General features: G+C 42.3%; 1 protein-coding gene across 1 annotated transcript in view; it reads right to left on the bottom strand.

The window, feature by feature from the left end:
- The window catches only part of FAF1 (Fas associated factor 1), a 312,180-nt gene that overhangs the window by 106,032 nt on the left and 181,700 nt on the right, over positions 1–24,448 (bottom strand). The window lies entirely within an intron of this gene.

The following is a 24,448-nucleotide window of genomic DNA, read 5'->3' as shown; positions in this document are numbered from 1 at the left end:
ATCCCCACATACAGTGAGGTGCAGTAGTTCAGCTTGGAAGTCACAAAGGCATAATCACTGTGTCCAAGTCATCATCCCACATGAAGGGAAACAACTTTCTTGCCAGCCTCAGATTGAAGGTGGTATTTTCAGCTGTAGCTAGTTGAGTGCCCAAGAGGATGTTCAAGTTATGAATCAAGATGACCACTGAAGAGCATCTTGAGAGTGGGAGATGTTATGGTGGTCACTAACTTTTCAAAACGTTGCCTTTTCCCTACCAGCATTAGCTCTCTCTTGCTCAGATACAGTTTCAGCCACTTGCCTTTTATGCAACTGCAAATCTCAGCCAGGTTTCAGAGTAGCCGTGTTAGTCTGTATTCGCAAAAAGAAAAGGAGTACTTGTGGCACCTTAGAGACTAACCAATTTATTTGAGCGTAAGCTTTCGTGAGCTACAGCTCACTTCATCGGATGCATACTGTGGAAAGTACAGAAGATCTTTTTATACACACAAACCATGAAAAAATGGGTGTTTACAACTACAAAAGGTTTTCTCTCCCCCCACCCCATTCTCCTGCTGGTAATAGCTTATCTAAAGTGATCACTCTCCTTACAATGTATATGATAATCAAGTTGGGCCATTTCCAGCACAAATCCAGGGTTTAACAAGAACGTCTGGGGGGGAGGGTAGGAAAAAACAAGGGGAAATAGGTTACCTTGCATAATGACTTAGCCACTCCCAGTCTCTATTCAAGCCTCAGTTCATTGTATCCAATTTGCAAATGAATTCCAATTCAACAGTCTTTCACTGGAGTCTGGTTTTGAAGTTTTTCTGTTGTAATATCGTAACTTTCATGTCTGTAATTCCGTGACCCGAGAGATTGAAGTGTTCTCCAACTGGTTTATGAATGTTATAGTTCTTGACATCTGATTTGTGTCCATTTATTCTTTTACGTAGAGACTGTCCCGTTTGACCAATGTACATGGCAGAGGGGCATTGCTGGCACATGATGGCATATATCACATTGGTGGATCTGCAGGTGAACGAGCCTCTGATAGTGTGGCTGATGTTATTAGGCCCTGTGATGGTGTCCCCTGAATAGATATGTGGGCACAACTGGCAACGGACTTTGTTGCAAGAATAGGTTCCTGGGTTAGTGGTTCTGTTGTGTGGTATGTGGTTGCTGGTGAGTATTTGCTTCAGGTTGGGGGGCTGTCTGTAGGCAAGGACTGGCCTGTCTCCCAAGATTTGTGAGTGTGTTGGGTCATCCTTCAGGATAGGTTGTAGATCCTTAATAATGCGTTGGAGGGGTTTTAGTTGGGGGCTGAAGGTGACGGCTAGTGGCATTCTGTTATTTTCTTTGTTAGGCCTGTTCTGTAGTAGGTGACTTCTGGGAACTCTTCTGGCTCTATCAATCTGTTTCTTCACTTCCGCAGGTGGGTACTGTAGTTGTAAGAATGCTTGATAGAGATCTTGTAGGTGTTTGTCTCTGTCTGAGGGGTTGGAGCAAATGCGATTGTATCGTAGAGCTTGGCTGTAGACACTGGATCGTGTGGTGTGGTGTGGTCAGGGTGAAAGCTGGAGGCATGTAGGTAGGAATAGCGGTCAGTAGGTTTCCGGTATAGGGTGGTGTTTATGTGACCATCGTTTATTAGCACTGTAGTGTCCAGGAAGCGGATCTCTGTTGTGGAATGGACCAGGCTGAGGTTGACGGTGGGATGGAAATTGTTGAAATCATGGTGGAATTCCTCAAGGGCTTCTTTTCCATGGGTCCAGATGATGAAGATGTCATCAATATAGCGCAAGTAGAGTAGGGGCGTTAGGGGACGAGAGCTGAAGAAGCATTGTTCCAAGTCAGCCATAAAAATGTTGGCATACTGTGGGGCCATGCGGGTACCCATAGCAGTGCCGCTGATTTGAAGGTATTCATTGTCCCCAAATGTAAAACAGTTATGGGTAACGACAAAGTCACAAAGTTCAGCCACCAGGTTAGCTGTGACATTATCGGGGATACTGTTCCTGACGGCTTGTAGTCCATCTTTGTGTGGAATGTTGGTGTAGAGGGCTCCTACATCCATAGTGGCCAGGATGGTGTTATCAGGAAGATCACCGATGGATTGAAGTTTCCTCAGGAAGTCAGTGGTGTCTCAAAGGTAGCTGGGAGTGCTGGTAGTGTAGGGCCTGAGGAGGGAGTCTACATAGCCAGACAATCCTGCTGTCAGGGTGCCAATGCCTGAGATGATGGGGCGCCCAGGATTTCCAGATTTATGGATCTTGGGTAGTAGATAGAATATCCCAGGTCGGGGTTCCAGGGGTGTGTCTGTGCGGATTTGTTCTTGTGCTTTTTCAGGGAGTTTCTTGAGCAAATGCTGTAGTTTCTTTTGGTAACTCTCAGTGGGATCAGAGGGTAATGGCTTGTAAAAAGTGGTGTTGGAGAGCTGCCGAGCAGCCTCTTGTTCATATTCCGACCTATTCATGATGACAACAGCACCTCCTTTGTCAGCCTTTTTGATTATGATGTCAGAGTTGTTTCTGAGGCTGTGGATGGCATTGTGTGCCGCACGGCTGAGGTTGTGGGGCAAGTGATGCTGCTTTTCCACAATTTCAGCCCGTGCACGTCGGCGGAAGCACTCTATGTAGAAGTCCAGTCTGCTGTCTCGACCTTCAGGAGGAGTCCACCTAGAATCCTTCTTTTTGTTGTGTTGGTAGGGAGGTCTCTGTGGATTAGTATGTTGTTCAGAGGTGTGTTGGAAATATTCCTTGAGTCGGAGATGTCGAAAATAGGATTCTAGGTCACCACAGAACTGTATCATGTTCGTGGGGGTTGAGGGGCAGAAGGAGAGGCCCCGAGATAGGACAGCTCCTTCTGCTGGGCTAAGAGTATAGTTGGATAGGTTAACAATACTGCTGGGTGGGTTGAGGGAACCATTGCTGTGGCCCCTTGTGGCATGTAGTAGTTTAGAGAGTTTAGTGTCCTTTTTCTTTTGTAGAGAAGCAAAGTGTGTGTTGTAAATGGCTTGTCTAGTTTTAGTAAAGTCCAGCCACGAGGAAGTTTGGGTGGAAGGTTGGTTTTTTATGAGAGTATCCAGTTTTGAGAGTTCATTCTTTATCTTTCCCCGTTTGCTATAGAGGATGTTGATCAGGTGGTTCCGCAGTTTCTTTGAGAGCGTATGGCACAAGCTGTCAGCATAGTCTGTGTGATATGTAGATTGTAATGGATTTTTTTACCTTCAGTCCTTTTGTTACGATGTCCATCTGTTTGCATTTGGAAAGGAAGATGATGTCTGTCTGTATCTGTACAAGTTTTTTCATGCAGTTGATAGATTTCCACTCCATATGGCGAAATGCAGTGCCTTGCATAATGACAGGTTTCAGAGTAACAGCCGGGTTAGTCTATATTCGCAAAAAGAAAAAGAGTACTTGTGGCACCTTAGAGACTAACCAATTTATCTGAGCATAAGCTTTCGTGAGCTACAGCTCACTTCATCGGATGCATACTGTGGAAAGTACAGAAGATCTTTTTATACACACAAACCTGAAAAAAGGGTGTTTACCACTACAAAAGGTTTTCTCTCCCCCCACCCCACTCTTCTGTTGGTAATAGCTTATCTAAAGTGATCACTCTCCTTATAATGTGTACGATAATCAAGGTGGGCCATTTCCAGCACAAATCCAGGGTTTAACAAGAACTTCTGAGGGAGTGTGGGGTAGGAAAAAACAAGGGGAAATAGGGGAAATCTCAGCCAGTCACTAAGAGAGCTGGAGATAATGCTATCAGCATCAGGAATGAGATATAGAACTATTATCCATGTATAGTTTTACATATTACGTATAAAAACGGCTCCCTTGAGGCACCAACCAAGACTGGGGCCCCATTGTGCAAGGCATTGCACATGCAAACAGTGAGAGACTGCCCATGCCTGAGGTGCTTACAGTCTAAACAGACAACAGGTGCAAAGCGGAACAGAGACAGAGAAGTGAAGTGACTTGTCCAAACTCACACAGAAGATCAATGAACGGCACCCAGGTCTCCAGACTGCAAGTCCAGTGCCATATACATCACATCATACTGCTTCACTTGAGACCATGAATTCTTACAGTTTCCACATGTGGCTTTATATAGACATTGAAAAGGATGGGTGATAGAACAGAGACTTGAAGGATTCCACAGGCGAGAGCTGTGGCAGGAGAAGACAAACTGATGGGACAACATCCTGATGTCTTGCATAACTTCAACCTGCCAGTTAATATGCAACTGTCAATGCTACGCTCAGGCACTAATAGAGCTCAGAGCTGATGTATTATTTTATTGTTAAAAGAAATAATTCTACACACAAATGTTTGAAATTTAGAGACAAAAGTGAACCAAATGTTCACCCATGCATTCAAAATTTAGGGCACCAAATACATTTTCAAATGCTAGGTACAACACTACTTCTAACTGCCAAACCCACAAACTTACCCTGGGATCTAAAAATCAAGCTGTACTTGTTCTGATCTGTGCAGAGTAAGAGGTTCTCCAAGCCGGATTCTTGTCTGGAGTCACCCAGGAAAGAGGGGAAGGATGGTCCAGTGGTTAGGGAATTAGCCAAGGACTTGGGAGATTTATGTTCAATTTCCTGCTCAGCTACAGACTCCCTGTGTGACCTCGGGCAAGTCACTTGAGCTCTCTGTGCCTCAGTTCCTCATCTATACAATGGGAACAACAGCATTTCTCTGATAAATACATTAAAGAATGTGAGATGCTCAGATACAATGGTGATGGGGGTCATATAAGTATCCAGGGACAGAACCAAGATAATCTAATTCTTAATGCTTTAACCAGAAGTCCACCTGCACTCTCAGTAAGAAGGTGCTATTTTTACATAGTCATTTGGCATGGCAGAACTGTGTGCTTCAAGGCCATGCAAGGAGAGAGTTTGTTCAAGGTGCATTTCATGAGCATGGAGGTGGGAGGGGACACAAGTTACTTACCATAACCATAGTTCTTCAAGAGTGTTGGCTCAGAATATTCAGAATTGTGGGAGCTCAGAGTTTTCTAAAGAGCAGAGTCTGTTGGGGCCACTCATTTTTCCTGTTCATGTAGGTTTCCACAAATAGAAATGGAAGAGTGGCCCCCGCTGCCCTTCAGTTCCTTACTCTAATTCAGGGCTATTTAACCATGACTCTGAGGTGTGGGGGACGGGGAGGGGGGACGGGAAAGGAAGATGCATGCGTACTGTGCCTGTGCAGAAGCAACACTCACTAAGAACTGTAGCTACTGATAACATCCTTCTCTTTATACATTGTGATGGCTTCTGTATATTCCCACTTGTGGGTGTTTAATAAGCACAAAGGTGGATTGAGGAGTTCTATTTGAACCCAGACCACAGAACTGGTCTCCAAAAGCGAGCATCAGTTCTGCCAGCTGTGTCAAGAAAGCATTAGTTAAAACGTGACTGCAGATTTCTTCTCCCAAGCTAGGTCTCAGATTTGGAAGTCAAGCTGAGGGAGAAAATACTGCTTACAAGAAAATACAGAGCTTCTAGCCTGCAAAATTCTCTGATGAAAACAGTGCAAAGGCATGCTATCATAGCTGCCTTAGGCATAGCAGAATGTACTCTGATATACAGGTTGCCAAGTTCATAACAATCACATTTGCTCTGTCCGATCTATTTGGACAGTCTTTAAGCTGTGATAGACTGGGCCCTGATCTTACCCTACTTACTACAACTTAGGATGGTGATCAACTGTTCTCCATGCCACTGAAGGTAGGACAAGAAGCAATAGTTTATGGAGGAGATGGTATGATGGGATAACATGGTTTTGGTAATTAAATATTCATGGTAAATAGGCCCAATGGCCTGTGATGGGATATTAGATGGGGTGGGATCTGAGTTACCCAGGAAAGAATTTTCTGTAGTATCTGGCTGATGAATCTTGCCCATATGCTCAGGGTTTAGCTGATCGCCATATTTGGGGTCGGGAAGGAATTTTCCTCCAGGGCAGATTGGAAGAGGCCCTGGAGGTTTTTCGCCTTTCTCTGTAGCATGGGGCACGGGTCAATTGCTGGAGGATTCTCTGCTCCTTGAAGTTTTTAAACCATGATTTGAGGACTTCAATAGCACAGATATAGGTGTGAGGTTTTTTGCAGGAGTGGTGGGTGAAATTCTGTGGCCTGCGTTGTGCAGGAGGTCAGACTAGATGATCATAATGGTCCCTTCTGACCTAGATATCTATGAATCAAACTTTAGCATAGATTGATCCTATCAAGACATAAGTCTTCCTAGACATCCAAAGAATGGAGCCTGATCTCCCTTGGTGAATGAAACTGAGGGAAAAAAATACACCCACCCCAGTGAAATGATTCCAATGGAATCAGAGGTCACATTAGACAGAAATTTGGTGTGGGAACAAAGGCAGGACCACCTTTTTCATATGGAATACAGCATAGGGAGGATTAACTACTAGGCCAGTATCCTCTTACTAACTCTCATGGCTGATGTCATAGGTGTGAGGGATGCCCTTTTCACAGAGAGACAGTCCAGAGAAAAGTCTGACAAATAGCTGGCCAGAGGCCCCATAAGCTTTATGAGAACAAGATTCCAATCACCTGGCAAAGGAAGTTCATATTTCTCAGGCAACTCACATGAACATGTCCCACCACAGTTACAAAAGCAAAACTAATGCATGGAGAATTCAATCTCCTTTGCCATGGCAATCACAGCAAAACAATCCATAAAAACATAGAGCTGGAAGGGACCTTGAGAGGTCATCTAGTCCACCCCACTGCACTGTGGCAGGACCAAGTAAACCTAGACCGTCCATGATAGGTGTTTGTCCAACTTGTTTTTTAACAATGGGGATTTCACAACCCCCCTTGGTAATCTATTCCAATATTTAACTATCCATATGGTGAAAAAGTTATTCCTAATATCTAACCTTGCTACAGAATAAGCCAATTGCTTCCTGTCCTACTTTCAGTGGATCCAGAGACCAACCGATCACCTCCTCTTCATAACAGCCCTTAACATATTTGAACACTTACCAGATCCCCTCTCAGTCTTCTTTTCTCAAGACTAAATATGTCCAGTTTTTTTTTAAACTTTTCATGTAGCAATCCTTTCCATAAACCTGGATAGTGCAGGTTATATTGCTGCATCTGAGATCTATGGTCTCGCCCAGGTATAAATCGGGGTGGAGGGGGGGTGGTGCTGGCACGGCCCCTTCCTCTGGAATGTATTCCTCCTCTGCAGTCTGAAACAGCCTGAAAGTAAGCGTTGATCCACATCTCTTTTACGAGGGCTGCTGAAGAAGCAAATATTGTTGATGACAACATTTAGGAAAAAATGGAAATTTGGTTTATCTTGTGCTGTTTGGTTATTCAGTAGCATATGTAGTGGGGCTACTGTTGCTTTCACTTTAGCATATTTTAAGTATTTGTTAGAGGCACCTATCCCTCTTGTTCCTTTTAATAAATTTAAATAATTAAATAACCCTTGCAATGGAAGGTGGAAAGCTGAAGTGACAGTCAAATACACCCTGATCAAATTCAAACAAACACAGTTTTGACTGCTGTAATAGAAAGTACAAGTACAAGATAATGCAACTTGAAAGTGACATAATACCATCTAGGACCCGAGTTGCTCAGATGGAGAATCTGTTCCAATTCATTAGATTAAGTTTGGTCAAAATCTCCTATATCATTTTTGGACTTCAGCAGAAAAGCCTTGTTCAAGTGGCCCCCGCAAAACAGAAGTCAAGAAGTCAACCTCAGAAACTCTGGATCTGAGTGGAGACTCATGTACAAACCCTGAGCAAAGAGATCAGGTAGATTGGTAATTAGGATTGAAGTCTTCGACATCAGAACCAGGATGTCAGAGATCAAAAGTGCCAACCCCTGTTACTACTATCAATAAAATCCTGGATCTGTCTTGTCCAATTTTCCAAAAGACCTTCTGAATCAGAGGGAACACAGAGGAACTCTTGACCCCAGGCAAGGAGAATGATTCTGTCAGTGATGCTAGATCTCAACTGTCCTTGGAGCAGACACAGAAGCAATGAACATTAATTACCCTTGGTGGCAAAGAGACCAAGCGGAAGTTTACCCCAGTTGACTTTTAAAATAAATAAAGGCTAAAAAGAAATTTGACTTATTGTTCTACAGCACTCAGACAATATAGAAAATAATCCAATTAACTTATTATCAACTGAATAATTATCTTTACTTGTGTGGAATCTGTTCCAGCAGGAATTGAACAGGGAAATTTTTGCAGCAGGGCTTCCTACCTAGCTAAAGGAGAATCTGCTTTCTTTGTGTGTACTAATCCTAGTTGAAACAGATACGCAACAGGCACATAACACAAAATATACACATTACTATATTCAATTTCCTTTGTGTGACTAATTCCCAGCCCTACTCAAGGCCAGACAGTGGCTAGCCTCTGCATGACCATGCAAGAGAAGACAAACGTTCAATGAGCTGCCCTACAGTTCCAGCAGCTTTAAAAGGAGGTGGAGTGAGGCTACAACCTCATCATCCCCACTGCAATGGACAGCAAAGTGGGACAGGTATGTCAGAAGGGGCACAAAAGAACCTCTCCAAGAGTGATGTAACTGTTGTGTTGGTGTGTGCTGCCTGCCAGTTCATTCTGCACAATCCAACTGCAGTGCAGTCCCCCTAGTGTTCTTCGGTGTCCAACAATCTAGCTTTTAAAATCCAAGGAGCTCAAACCCATTCAGATCACCAAATCCTTGATCTTTTAAACAGCCAGCCACTGGCTCTAGCTTCAGTTTCCTGTAATCCTGCCATAACTAGCCAAGCGAAGTGAAGCCCTTTACTCAACTCGATGGCATTTCTCTGTCAGTCTGTAACGCGATAACTTTTGAAAACTAAGTTCAATCAATTTCAAAATTTCAGGAAACGTTCTAGGCATTGATGGGCAGAATCTAATTGATTTTGCTCACAATCAGAAAACCTAAAAGCCTGATTTTCACTAGTGTGACCAGTGTCCTCACTGTTGCTGAATTTGATTAAGCCAAAACAAAAAATTTGAAAAGCTAGTAAATATAAAACTTAAATTGGTAGAAAAATCATCTTAGTTTTTAGAATGGTTTAATCTAAAAATTTTAAACATTAACAGAATTTTAAGAAATTCTTAAGTATCTTTTGTATCTTGAAGGGAATAAGGGAGCAGAAAGAGGGACAGGTGTGAAGAGAAACCTGTCTGCTTGGGGCAGCAAGTGGACACTAGGGATGGACATAGGGATGTGGGTGGAAAGGAGCGATGAATGGATGGACAGTCACAGTGCAAAGTCAAAGTAAAATCTAAACTACTCAGGGGTCTCACAGCACCACTACCACCAGCCATCTCACCCCAAAAGAGGGAGGAAGGGCAAGAGCGGCAGAGATACATGCATTGTGTCCTCTCTCCTTCTGGAGGGACAGAATGAGTGATTCATAGCCAGTCCTATTAACGCACTTGCTCTCTCACATTCAAGTAACAGCCTAGGTTGCACCAAACCACCACTCCGATGCTCCTTCCACATTTCAAACTCTGTGCAAGCCTTTTTTTAAACCAGCAATCAAAAATGAAATAAAAATAAAAAAGGACAGGTTACACACCACAATTAGTAGTTCTGCAATTTCACATTTGAGTTCCTACAGAACTCTTGGGTGAATACCATCTGGTCCTGGTGACTTATTAATATTTAATTTATCAATTTGTTTCAATGACACCTCAATTGGGGACAGTTCCTTAGATTTGTCAACTAAAAAGAATGGCTCAGGTGTGGGAATTTTCCTCACATCCTCAGCTATGAAGACCAATGCAAAGAATTAATTTAGTTTCTCCAAAATTAGGTGCAAAGTGTGGCATAAGTAAGTAATGAAGTGTGTGACTCTATTACTTATTTGCCCCAATATCAGTGTGCAAGTTTGTTATACTAATAGTCTGAATATTTTAGAAAACACTGCAGAGAAGAGTTATTTCAGATTATCTCAGCAAAGTAAAAAAGGGTAAAATTTCACACAAAGCCCAAGTAATCACGTCCAAGCCCCAAATCCCACTCAACAGCTATTAATACAGTATATGGGTTAAAATAGAAGCAGCTGCATCTCTGGATCCTTACACAGGAGTTTAGAACCACAGGATACAGCAACAATACTAAAATAACAGATTGTCAGTAGTAACCATACTGCAATTCGACACTGACTGTGGTAACAACGGCAATGATATCTCAAAAGAAAACTTCAAAGTCAGGTGATTCGCTGACTGAATTCAGAACTCTGTTTATTAAAGGTTGCCATAACAGATTGCGGTACATGCATGGGGATTATACCATACATAGGTCATGCTAGGAGTCTTTCTTCAAAACTAATGATGTGATTCAACATGTGCTGCCAAGGAACTGAAACTACTTGAAAGAAACTCCCTGAAATGGGACCTTCACTTGGTTGAAAACATGTTACGTTTAGTGACTAATTCATTTGCTCATAGTGAACATTTCTGCCAAACTGTTTTTGCTTCTTTATATAGGTTTCAGATCACAACATGTAATTAATAACTATGCAGAAATCAAAATGCTTATATCCAAATACCCAACAGTCAGAGGGAATACCCATGAAAATGGTTTGCACTTGCCTAATGATTATCCCTATGAAAAGAAGATCAGATCATGGATGGCTTTTTTCCTGCATACTTTAACCTCATTAAATAACAAAAAAATATAAACAGAGGCAGAGGGAGCTTTTTTAGGCACCTCAGTGTGCTTATTTAACTTAAAATGTAATAATCCTACACAGGTTGTAACATCATCAACGCATGGTTGTGGAAATATCAGTGTCATTTCAGATGTGGGAAATTATTATTGTATGAAGCTTACAGGACCCCTCCTCTGAAGACTATCATATGCAACAGAAAAAAACATCCACTTTGACATGGAAACTTCCAGTCCTAACTATTTCACTGGACCATGTCTCTGTGCTATACTACCAGTCCAGTTTCACTGGAAGCAATATGGGGAAGGGACCACATTTTTCCTATGGTCCAAGTATGCTGAGAGCATAAGAAACATAAAACTTGTTAGTCAGTTCCCTGGATTTTTGAGACTGAGGGGTAAGTAGCATGACATCTGGTAAGAAGCATTTCCATGGCTTCCAGGCTCAGCACACGCTCTATCTCCATGTTCAGGGACTTGAAATTGTAGTGCAGGAGGGAATTCTCTTGCCCCTTGGTCTGGACAGACTCTAGTTTAAGATGTCTGGGAGGCATATTCAGTAAGAAGAAGGGATCATCAGTGATGCATACATTTCAGTAGAAAAGACAAATTCAAACACGCTTTTCTTCCCTACTCCGACAAGGTGTCTTCATGCAAAAAATCCCTTTTCCACCACCTCTCAATGTGAATTAGGAATTTAGTGTAATCTGGAAGTTAGTGACTCCATAAACATACACATTATACATACATACATACATAAACAGACACATTACAATGGCTTCAAAAAAAAAAAAAAAACGGAACAGGCACTTCTCAGCAGGGCCAGATCAGGGCATAGGCACTACAGGCCTGTGCCTGGGAACTCAGCTCCTAAAGGCACGGGATGAAATCAGAATCTCAGCTTTCAAATTACATTGCTAGCCCAAATAGTTAAGAAGAAAAAGCTTGAAAAAGTAACAAGTGCTACCGATGCAATGAAATCTGCAGCCACCAACAGCAGAGGGAGGAAGCTGTCAAACCCCACACCTACTACCAGAGCAGACTAGGCCCCTGCTGCACGTGGGTGGGGATGGGGGGAGAGGAAGGAGAGGAGAGGTTGCCATTACAGTCGCTCTGCGGTGGGCACCCTGATGCTGCTGGGGAGTAGTGGCTATGATCACCAGTCAAAGGAAGAGGGACATCTTCCTGGCTCTCCTACGTGAACAGGGAAGGGTGAGGGCAGCTAGGAAGCGGGTAGGTTGTCCCCTTGCCAGTACACTCTGGGTCACCAGGGAAGGAAGCCACACAGCTATTACAGAATCTCCCAGTAGCTAAGGGGAAAGGGAGGCCCAGCCTCTGCAACTCTGGGGTAGCTGGGGTTGCCACTCCTGGCTCCCAGGCTGGCTAACAGACCTAGCATATCACACTGCTTTACCCTGACCATGCTGTTCCAGTGAGATTTCAAAACAGCTAGTTTTGCCCGACCCAGCAAAAAGTTAGCCAGCCAGGAAACCAGCCAGCACTGTACCTCTGAGAACAAACAGGGGCTTAGAGAAAACCAGTCCCAAACCACTGAAAAGCTGCTGCAAAGAACCAAAAAGAGGAATCAAATGGGGGTAACGTACAAAAAAATGAAACAGTGGCTGAAGCTGAACAGGAAGGGCACTGCACAGACACTTCACGGGTAGTAGTGCATAAAACGACTAGTTGCTATGATACTATGCAGGACCCTCCACTGTAAGTCACTGGAGTGCTTAGGAAGAGGAGGTTTGTACAGCATCCTTGAAGCTGGGGACAGAGTCACACAGGGACAGAGGCATCTTCCAGGGAGATGGGAGAGGATAACATAATGCTACATCATGTCACACATTCCACAGAGCTGCTACTTGGTCATGGTTGCAAAAGGACCATTCATCAACCCTTCCAGGACAACAATCTGCCTGGTTGCATAAGGATCTCACCCAGAGAAGGGCAGACAGCTACTGAGAGGAACACAGGATTCCCCTCTGGAAGAATGATCTCTGCAAGAAACTTTCCGCAAGTACTGAGCAGCTTGCTGAGGGAACGCTGCCTGGAATTCAGCAAGGACCTTAATCAAAAGATGCACAGACCGGATTCTGGTCTGAACAGCAAAATTTGTCATGGACTTCCAGCTTGACCAACTAGAGACAATCAGGTGGAAAAGCTTAGTCAACCCAGCTTGAATAAAGGCAGAAAACAGGCTCCTGGAGGATAGAGCTTCAGCAGGAAAAAGTGGGTTAAAAACCAGCAGCTCTTCCAAGAGCAATAAACTGGAAAATGCCTGGTCCAGCCACGCACTTTGCTGACTAAATCAAAGAGCCTTTGGACCCTTTTACCTAATGCCAGGAACAGCAAAGCAGGGCACAACCACTGGTAACTTTTCAAAAAAAAAAAAAAAAAGGGGGGGGGGGGGTATTAATCTGATCCAAAAGGCCCAGGGGATGGTCCAGACCCAGTCCCCGCTGCCATAACATTGAAGCCACAAGGTTGCTGGCAATGAAAACATGCCTCTGAAAAGAAAATCCAGGAAGGAGCCAGAGCTGTTTCTACAGGCAGTCTTGCACCTTTTCCTCAGCCCCCTCCCAATTCCTCAACACATCCGAAAAAGACCCCAAGCACCTTTTCCCCAGAAGTGCCCCATTTCAATTGTTGAGGCAACAAAGTGCATCTGCTACATTGCCAAGAGCCCAGTAAGATGAAATTACCCTTTTAGAAATCGTACCGCATAAATCTGTCTTTGTTCTGTTCTGCACCCCAATCTCTCGAACCTGTCTCAGCAACCTCCGCAGGGAGATGCTCCTCAATCTTCAGAACTCACTTCTGTCCAGGCACAAGTGACGGGGTCACGCCAGAGGGTTCCTCTGGGGTGGGAGGCTGCTCCCTAGACAACGGCAGACCACATATGGCAAGGGGGGGAGGAGGAGGGGGAAAGAGAGACAGAATCTAAAAGTGCAGATGTAAGCTCTCTTTTCTGTTGCTCACTGGATGTCCCAGACCCTTCCCCACTATCCTGGGATCCCACATTCTTACCAGGAACTCAGAGCCAGCAGTGTGTTGGCAGGAACCCCTCAAAGGACCAGGATCAACACACAGGAAACATTTAATATGTTCAGAGGTAGCAAACACTGTATAATTCACGCCATCTAAGCGGTACTTTAAAATCAGGTTCAAAGGCTCTTCAGGGTTATTTAGAACCATATAAACCTGGCGTGAGAATGACATAATAATGCCTCACGTTTGGATTCTTGTAACCTAACAGAACCATCCTAACAGCAGAAACCACCTTCTCATAATGTGAGAAATCAAGACACTCGCGTCAAATTGTGAAGCGGGGAGGGGGGGGGGGGGCATTGGAAAACTACTTAGTAGCAGGAGTAAACAAGGGAAAAACCCTGAACAAAAGACTCCTTGACCCGGGGTCCCTCCTAGATCCAAACATTCACAAACTATGCCTGGGCCAGGATACTCACTGTAGATTTGGACATTCAAGAGGCAGATTTTATATTCACAGCTAGTAACCTCACCTGCACTCAGCAACACATTCTCCACAGGTCAGGAGACGGCAGGCACACATTGAACCCCATGCTTGCAGGTCAAATTGCTAAACCCATCTAAAGTGGACCCCATGGAGAAAACCCCCCTAACCACTCAAGGAAAAGGGGGGAACCAACACCACCACCAAAACAAATAAACTGCAAGGAACAAAACCAAACCAAGCCCAGACTAACAGGAACCCAGCTAGCTCACACAGAATATAACAAACACAGCCTCACTCTCAGAAGTTCCCTCAATCCCTAGAGAGAAAGACAGAGTTGTGGAGGTGGCAGTAATGACTGTGAGGTATGGAACAAATGGAGGGGCAGGTGGGATGAGAGAAGGGACGGAGGACGAGGAAAAGCAATGGCAGTGGGAGAGGCTTTGCCTGTATGTTTGAGATTTGAGAATGGGCAGCTACTCGTTCCACAAAATAGTTCAAGGAGAGGTTAGTTATCATGCCCACTTCTTCAGGGAGATTTTCCTACATATGGGGGGGGGGGTCCTTGCCAACACCCAGTAGAGGCCTCTGGGGAGGAAGGGAATAAGGCTGCTGCCAGCCTTTATAAGTTTTTTGTGGTGGTTGAGGAGGTACCACAGAATCATCTGCTGGAGCAGAGGTAGTGAGTACTCTGCTCGGAGGGTGGAGGCCAAGTCCTCCCTTCTCTTGGATGGGATCCAGCTCACCTGGAGATGGGGACCTGTGGTCCAGGAAGGCCCCAACTGGCATAAAGAGGGCTGGTGGCAGGTTCCCAACCAGTCCAACAAACTTCATGTGGGTAGCCCATGACACTGCCACGCCCCAAGCAGAGGCAGGGTGGTGGTGTGAGGGGGCCTCCATGTGAAGTTGTACCCAGGGCTCCATATTGACCTACTCTGGCCCAGCTTTTCAGTGTGGAGCTGCACATTTGGGCTCCAACCCTACAGCTGACAATGCATGGGCAGACTGCTGCGACTGCAAAGAGACTCGCGGAAATCCACGGAAGCCAATGAGTATTCAGCTTGTTTGAAAATCTGGCCACCTACCTGGGGGCCTAAATATAGATTTAAGATTTTAACTTAGTTTTAGTTGTTAATCTGACAGAGCCAAACTAATGTTTAATTAATACATGGCCTCAGAAACCCCCAGAGCACATATGACTCTGTGTTTAAAAGAAATGTTTTAAACTTTGAAAGATTAAAAGGACTTCTATGAATTAGTTTTATTTTGTTTGCTTTGCTCTTTTTAAATAGATAAAGACCTATTAACAAGGAACTGAGACAAATTTAATTTTAAATAATTCAACCTTATTAAAGACATATCTATGAATTAAATGTGTGCTCATGTTTACAATGAACGATTGTATTCCAAACAAAGTTACATTACAATAAACTTAATTAAATGCATGATTTATAATTTGCAAGTACAAGGGCCTTTTTTCTATTTTGAGATTAGAGATGAGACAGAGATTTGATAAGTAGAAGTGAACAGCTCTGTTCATAGTCTGATGTCATTCAGTAAAATATTAGTAATGCAGTATACCGCTATACTGTTAAAAGTGAATTAACCAATTCAAGCCTCTTCCTTGCCAAATACATTCTCTCCACCTCCCCGCCCCCCAAAAAGAATATAATTGTATGTAAACTATTTGATCCTTTGACATCAAACAGTATTAACTGAAAAACTACCCAGTGTGTTTTGGGTATTCTTTTAAAAGAGCAGAAGTGCTTTAAAAAAACAATAGTCCTTGAAATGATCTTCCTCTGGGAAATTAGTTCATTTTTGTTATACATATTCAAGACAAAAAAATATCCTGACAGGTATTCAACAGTTCATTTTAAACACTAACTGGATGAAAAAATCTCTAGGGTGGAGTGCGTGGAGATAAAATAAGCATTGGTGCTTTATAACCTGCTCACAAAGTGTTGCTGAGATAATTACTGCTGACAGCTTTATTCAAGGTTCATTTCACTTTTTCTACTATTTTTCTCTAGTTAGAAGTTCAGCAGGGCCCATGGGAAGATCCACCCCTCACACCTGTTAGGTTTCTTCATGTTACTAGGGCCAGTTTGGACATGTCACTTCAAATTAGCATTGTACCAGGGCGCTAACTGTGACAATTACTTATCACAGGGTTAACTTCTAATTCGACCACAAGAACAGTGTCAGAGTATGTAATTTAAACCTGTTAATACAGGTTGTATGAAATTCATTCTGAGAATTCTAGAGAGGTTCCCATAGTAAATCTTTGAACTATACTGAAGATTAGAATGATGGATGAATGTTATATGGGGAAAATGGTCTTACAAAAATAAAAAAAGGAGTTCTGAATTGGAAACAAATATCCTGCAAATTATAAACTCAAAGCAGTGACTGTTCTTCCTTAAGTTAGTGCTTAGGGATTGCTTTGCCCAGTTTTCTGAAATTCTTCCTCCCTAGTTTCCAAAGGCTCATACATCAAGGTACAAATCCAGTTCCTTCCTTCATGGGTGTAGTGGCAGCAGAAGGCGCAGGGGTGGGGGGCATGGAGAAGGCAGCACCATGGTGCAGTGTGGAAATCAGGTCTTTGGGGTCCCTTGTGCAGCAGCAGCACACAAGGGGCAAGGCATGATTAGACTAGAGAAGGATCCATTTATTCCCTGCAGCAGGGAGATTACATGAGGGACCGTGGAGGCCACTTCAGCAACTGGACTAGAGCAGACCTAATGGCACAGTATCAACAGGTGCAGCACAGACTTAGGGGAGGATTCCTCCCTTCCTACAAATCAGCAGACTACCCAGCTCAGCTACTCTGGATGGGCACTGGGGTCTGCATTCACCTGACATTATTATTAGTCATCACTTGTATTACAGCACAGCCGAGAGGCAACCAGTCAGGGTCAGGACACCATTGTCCTAGGTGCTGTTCAAATGGAGTTAAAGATAACCGTTGGCTTTGGTTTGCACCGTTCAATAAAGTGGGATTAGACAAGTTAGACAGTCCAGGAACAGATATTAAAATTACAAAAATAAAGTTAAAGGAAATAATTGGATAGTAATATTTACTTCAACAGAAGAGTTTACTAAGAAACTGTGTATTCAAGAGATAGAAATAAAGATAAATGCCCTTTATCACTAGTACAACCTACAACTTTTTGCTTAATTAAAAGAATCATCTTAAAAGGTGAAAAAATTCTGCCACCCTTTAAAAAAAAAAAATCCGTCAAGCACTTGCATCTGTTTGAAGTATAGGGTAACATGACTAAATAAATGCTAAAAGACCTGGAACATGGTTAAGTATGGACTGCAATGAGGCTAATTGTGGATCTTGAGTTAATTATTTTCCACTGATATGTTTTTTTCAATGGTCTTTTACATCAGTTTTTTTCTTCTCTCAGTATGAACCCCAAGGCAATTCAGAGCGCTAGTCTCCCAACTCTGGATGATTCATTATGTACTTCTGCCTTAGGATTTTTAGTTCAGGAAGAGAAAGCCAGGGAAATACTTTCACATCAAGTTGATGTTAATGTGCACTGACAAAGCAACAGTAGAGGAGCTTCATGTTTGTCACATCCTGCAGTCTTTAATTTAGCAAATGCTTTATACTCAAATATATGCAAATAATGACATTTCCCAAATTTCCAGTTCCTCAGAATTGCTTCCCCTAATTACACAGTGGTTAAAACTTATGAATGGAAATTGTTCAAATGGATTATTAATGGGTACACCTGTGTGAATGAAGCAATGATCCAAAACATATATATGCGCTAAAGAAGATTATAACTCACTATACACTCCTGAAATTTTCAGAAATTGAATAAATAAATAAATATGATTCCATCACAGCAAAATCCTAGTAAAAACAATACAAGATTATTCATAGGTAATCAGCACAGTGCATCATCTGAATTAGGGAGAGAGACTGTCTTTTAAACAATACAGTAGCTCTTAGGTTCTGCGTCTAGGGGTGGCAAGCAAATATCATGGGGTCACAACCACCTTGCCCATCCCATATTACTAAAATGAGAGGAGAGTCCCAGCTAGATCCCAGCTAACTGAGAGGGTTGAGAGTCATAATAACTGAAAACAAGAGCCACCACCTTGTGACCAGCTAGCTCTCTGAGGGTATGCCTACATTGCAATTAAAAACCTGCAGCTGGCCTGTGCCAACTGACTCGGGCTAATGAGCTCGGGTTAATGGGCTGTTTAATTGCAGTGTAGACATTTGGTCTTGGGCTGAAGCCCGGACTCTAGAATCTTGCAAGGTGAGAGGTGCCAGAGGTGGGCAGCAGCCTGAGCCCAAACGTCTACATCAAAATTAAACAGCCCTTTAGTCTGAGCCCTGCAAGCCCGAGCCAGCTGGCATGGGCCAGCAATGGATGTCTAACTGCAGTGTATATACACTCGGGGGACCAGCACTACTGAACAAGTGCTCTGCAGACTACTGGTCTCAGTTGATAACACTTTGGGAACCACTAAATGCTCTCTGGTAACATGATTTACAGCACTCTATAATTCCCGTTTTGCTTACTTCACTATGGACCACACAGAACTCTTCTGCTTATCTGACAGGGATCTAGATTCTTGTTCTCATTAGGGTTACAAAAACGTTGAACATTACTAGATTCCATCCCCACCACTTTGCCTTGTATCCTCAGTAAACCTACGTTCCTTTTTAACTGTGTGAGGATAACTGAGGTAATAATACCATTGTACTGTTTCTGCTCCTGCACTAGAACAAATTAGTGGGTCTTTAGTTTCTCTTATGAGTTAGATAATTGCCATGGAAGAGGGGTATAATGGTACTGTCACCACTTGTCCTGTTCAAACTACCTCAATATTTTAAATGTTCAAAAAACATAATGAGATAGTTAATCCATTTTTAATGTGAAGAGCAATTGTTAAATAGAATAACAACCAAGAGTATAAGCAGCCAGCAACCAGTTTGATGCATCCTGACCACATATTGCCTACAGATTTCAGAGTAGCAGCCATGTTAGTCTGTATCCACAAAAAGAAAAGGAGTACTTGTGGCACCTTAGAGACTAACCAATTTATTTGAGCATAAGCTTTCATGGGCTACAGCCCACTTTATTGGATGCATGCAGTGGAAAATACAGTAGGGAGATTTTATATACACAGAGAACATGAAACAATAGGTGTTACCATGTTTCCCCATGTTTATTTCTCCCCGCTACTGTTCCTCATACATTCTTCTCAACTGCTGAAAATGGCCCACCTTGATTATCACTACAAAAAGGTTTTTTTTTCCTCTCTTCTGCTGGTAATAGCTCACCTTACCAGCTCACTCTTGTTACAGTGTGTTGGTAACACCCATTGTTTCATTTTCTCTGTAAATATAAAATCTTCCTACTGTATTTTCTACTGCATGCATCTGATGAAGTGAGCTGTAGCTCACGAAAGCTTATGCTCAAATAAATTAGTTAGTCTCTAAGGTGCCACAAGTACTCCTTTTCATATTGCCTACAGATATTCAGGGATACATCTTGGGACCAGTTTTATATTCATAAAGAGTATCAACCAACTACTTGGCACATTCTTGGTCTATGGTGAGATGCCATTTAACTCACAGCTTTATACAGCTCTTTGGATAGCAAACAGAAGAGTGCCTGGATATTTTTCCAGCATTATGTAATTCCTTGGCAGACTTCAAGCACTTGTGCTAGCAAACTCTGGTTCCAACAAATGGCTCAAACACTGATAGGGTTTTTTTTTTGTGCCACCTCTTCCCCATGAAAATCATTATTCAGGTAATCATCCTTGAGCGTAATGAGATTTTTGCAGTGTTAGCCTTTTGACAACGTATAGTGTTACTGACCCCTAAAAAAAAAAAATCAATGAAAAAAGGTCATTTGTCACATACTTTTCTTTTATATAGAATATATGCAAAGGCCTTTACTCTTCCTCTCTTGTAAAAGGTTAAAGACCCTCCTAAACATTCTTTGTCTGGTAGTCTAGAAAATGCCAGCACTGAAAACGTTAAAGATACTGAATGACCAAATGTGTTCTTTTAATATTCATAGTAGACTAGTTGTCTTGTCCTACCACCAATCAAAATGCATTAGTTTTATTTATTCACTAGAATATGTACTGACTTTGCTGATTTAACAATGTAATTTTTCTAAACTTTGCAAACATTCACTAGAATAGAAGTAATTAAGTAAAAACTGGCACTTATAAAAAGTGCCTTCCATCCAAAGACCTCAAAGCATGTTACAAACATTAAGCCTTACAGTTTAAGATGGGATTTTCAAAGGCACCTTTGAAATTCAATGGGAGTTGGGTACCTAATTCCCTTAATTTTCTTTGAAAATTCTAACCTTAAATCCCAGTCCTCCTTTTATAGATGGGGAGATGGAGGCACAGATATAAAGCAAGCAGCCCAAGGTCACACAGGAAGCCTGGCAAAGCTGGGCAGAGAAGCCAGATCTCCTACCTGGGTCTTGTGCTCTGCCCACCAGGCTATGCCTATGCTTAGTTATGTAATGCCAGTCTAGTGCACCATGATTAGAAAATCAAGTATATTTTTCCTTTTGACAGAGATAGGTAGCCATAAAAATGGATTTAATATCTACAACTTTTGCATAATTTCACCTTTTATCACTTTTAAACTGAGCTCAAAAAGTTTCCAAGGGGAAAAATTGTGGTAGCACTTTACGTGTACAAAAAGCTTCTGCTCCCCCCATTTTGCTGCTACCTTGTAATATGAACCCTCAAGCACCTTGTTGTCTACACACCAATACTACATTTCTTAACCAACCATTTTGGCCCACACTGTAGGGCAAAATGCAGGCAAAGTTCCAGCAAGAGCAAACATTTTCCCTCACATATGTAGAATAACCAGATACCATAATTTTATACTCCTCACTCTTCCCATCCTATAGAGAGTATAGTGGAACCTGCTTATAATAAATTCAGTTTAAGTAAACTCCAGTTATAGAGAGGTACAATAAAAGTCCCAAACTGCTTCAATCTATTCCAATGGACTTTTTCATACCTCTTACAATTAAGTTTATATAGTTGAATTTCATTCTGACAAAAATGAGTTCTACGGTGATGATTCTTGTGGCATACTGCAATAACACATATCAAACAGGTGTTTGATGTATTCCAAGGAGATTATCGCCTCCCATTCTGCTCTGTCGAACACAGGAAAAGAGAAGTTGTTACTATTAAATGGTGGGAGAGGTAGAGAAGAAGCTTTGACACCAACTCTTGCTATTGCTTCTCTCATCAGGAAGTGAAGAGCTGGTCTTGCTATAGCTTCTTGCCACAGGAAGTGAAGATGTGACTCTTCAGAGGGTTCTCCCCCTGACCACACTTTTGCCAGTGTCAACTGCAACTGCAGGGTGTGAAGAGCGGAGGTTATTTTGCCAGGCTGACCCTCTTATTTATTATTAAACTGCACTTACAGTGAAGTTTTTCTACGGAAAAATACTTCACCACAGGAGGGTTCCCCAATACCATATTTACTACAAAGAATATGACTCCATTTTAAAAAATGTAATAATTATATTTAATAAGGAGAAGGCATTTCTGACACATGGGGGAAACTGAATTCCCATTCCCATGAACTAGTGACCTATCCAGGGCCAGATTAAGCCACAGGCCCATGCCTACAACCCTAACTCCTTCAGTCACATGAGGACTTCAGAATGTAAGCTTTCATTTTAAAAATTGTTTTAGCCCGGATGGCTGTGGAGTAAAGACTGAAAACACAACCTGCATGTAACCAATAGAGTGAGGCCTATCTGAATCTGCAAAACTACTTCAGGAACCTCAGTGGGATGTAAACCCTCTGCCCTGGGGTTTCCTGCAAGCACCATCCCAGCAGGAGTCCAGTGGAGATAGGGGAGATTCTTGCTTTCCAAGGGGAGGGAAGGCCCCTGCTGCCTCATCTGTTGGGGTTATAATAGGCCTCTGTGCAGCTATCCCTGCCTCTGCAGATACAGAGGCAGAGTCATAACAATGGGGCAGCATTGTGGGAGGAGCTATGTCATGGTATGCTTAGGGACCCGATTGCCTTGAGCCAGCCATAGACCTACCTACATTTAGATTCATACACATGGCCATTTTTGGTATGTTTCAGTTTGCAGGTTACATTAATATAATGGTTTCAACAGAAACTGAAGGCTATGTTCAAGTTTTAACTCTCTGCAGCAATATCAGTGAATCGCTTTTTGTTTAGTAACTTCAAGCTCTCACTTCCTTTTAGGAACTTTTATGAACATGTAATTTTTACATAAAATAAACTATCATGTCTAAGAGGCATGCTTTTCAATAAAAGCATTTTGAAATACTTCAGTACATTCCATTCAGACAGTTTAAGAATGTTGACCCTGATCCTTTCTGTTTTTAAATGAAGACCTAAGGACAGTTCCACACTAGAAGTGCTACATCGGCACAGCTGTGCCACTGTAACGTGTCTGGTGAAGACACTCTTTGATGACAGGAAAGCACTCTCCCATTGATATAATTACTCCACCTCCGAGAGAGGCGGAAGCTATGTTGGCTGGAGAGCGTCTCTGGCTGACATAGTGCCAGTGTGGACAGCGTTTATGTCACTGTTACTTATATCACTCGGGGGCGTGTGTCTCTTTTTCACACCACTGAGCAACATAAATTAGATCGACTTAAGCAGCAATGCAGACATGCCCTAATTCAGCCTCAAAGTTAAGTATGTGGACATACACAGAAGTTTACAAACTCCTAAAACTTTGTCTTAGCTCTTCAGCAAAGGGCAGGAAGATAGTTACCTTTTGCAAGGGAAGGAAAACAAGGAAGAATGATTATAAACAGTTATTTCTCTAGCACTGATATGCATAGTGCTTTAAAATTCAAAAAATATTCTCAGGTTTCACTGTAAATCATTCGCTAACGGCTGAAGTACTTATGGACATCTCACAATTTGTTGCCCGTCTTTCCTACAATGATGAGAAAAGTTTAGTATAATAGCTTACACTGATAGGAGGCCAAATCCTCTGCTGTTAGAAGCTGGTGCAGCTCCAATTGGCTGTTTTACACCAGCAGAGAATTTGGTTATTGGCGTCTTTCATCTTGAAAGATCCCCAGGTACTTTATAAGCTTAGTGAAACTAATATTCCTGGGATGGAATGTGGCAGCTATTTAACAATGCACAGCCACTCTACAAAATTTAGGACAGAAAGTGAAAAACATTGTCACCATTTAAAACTGCACATGGAATTTAAGTCGGCAGAATGTAGTTGAAACAAAGTGGAAATCATCTCGGACAGCAGAGCTAACAACCATATTTATTATTCTCAAGAGCAGTACGTACTTTGTTTCAAAATGGAATGTGGTATCCCAAAGCATTTTTTCCATTGGAAAGTAACTGCAAGAATTGCAACACAGATTTTTCTATGTCATCTGTTAAATTTTACTTAGCCCCTCAATATAAGTATCACAAAGATGCCTGTATTGTCTCCACTGTAACACGTAATTATATTAGACAACTTTACAGACTGGCTGGCCAAATGGTCCTTGTTCCCCAGGGAAGCAAGAGCTTGGAGCACAGATCTCAAACCAAGGAGAAGAGAATGTACTGAGAATAAAGTAATATGTTACTCATCAAAAATTCCAGTTATAGAAGTATATTGCCTCTGCAGGTATCTGCTCTTGGAAGTACCTGTCTTGGTAACATAAGCCTTCGAACCATTTAGGTAACAGTGTAAACTGAAGGCTGCAAAACTCAATGCTTGGTGCAAGGGTACATATGGGACTTAGCACCTTCAAGTTTTTTTGTCATTTTAAATATCAGGGAAGAGGGCTGGCAAGTGAGGCATGTGCAGAGGTAACAACCTCCAAGAACTCCAGTTACAAGTGCATAACTTCTCCTTCCTCATTGAGAATTGCCTTCATAAACCTCAACTCTCAGGAGCTTAGCTACCAGTAACAACTCCCTAAAGGAAGGTTGAGGATTATTCAAGAGTAAAAGGACTTCTCTCCAAAACTGAACATCTGACTGGACTCCTAAGTAGATAGAATAGTGCTGAGTAAATGTACAAGTTAAGCTACACATTGCAACTTTACAGATTTCATAGACAGACATTGAAACAAGCCAAAGGATGCTGTCTTATACCAAATCAAACAGGCTTTAAACAATCCACAGAACACTATCTCAGTTTTAGCAGATGGAATGCACTCAAATTCAGAGTTGAATCTCCTTTGAAATGAAACCAAATAACTTTGAAGGCCTGTGAAGGAGTTCTGTCCTTTCCAAGTTACAATTCAATGCCCC

The sequence above is a fragment of the Caretta caretta genome, chromosome 8, assembly GCF_965140235.1.
Source record: "Caretta caretta isolate rCarCar2 chromosome 8, rCarCar1.hap1, whole genome shotgun sequence".
In the NCBI taxonomy this organism is placed as follows: Eukaryota; Metazoa; Chordata; order Testudines; family Cheloniidae; genus Caretta; species Caretta caretta.
This window is presented reverse-complemented; position numbering and strand designations above follow the sequence as displayed.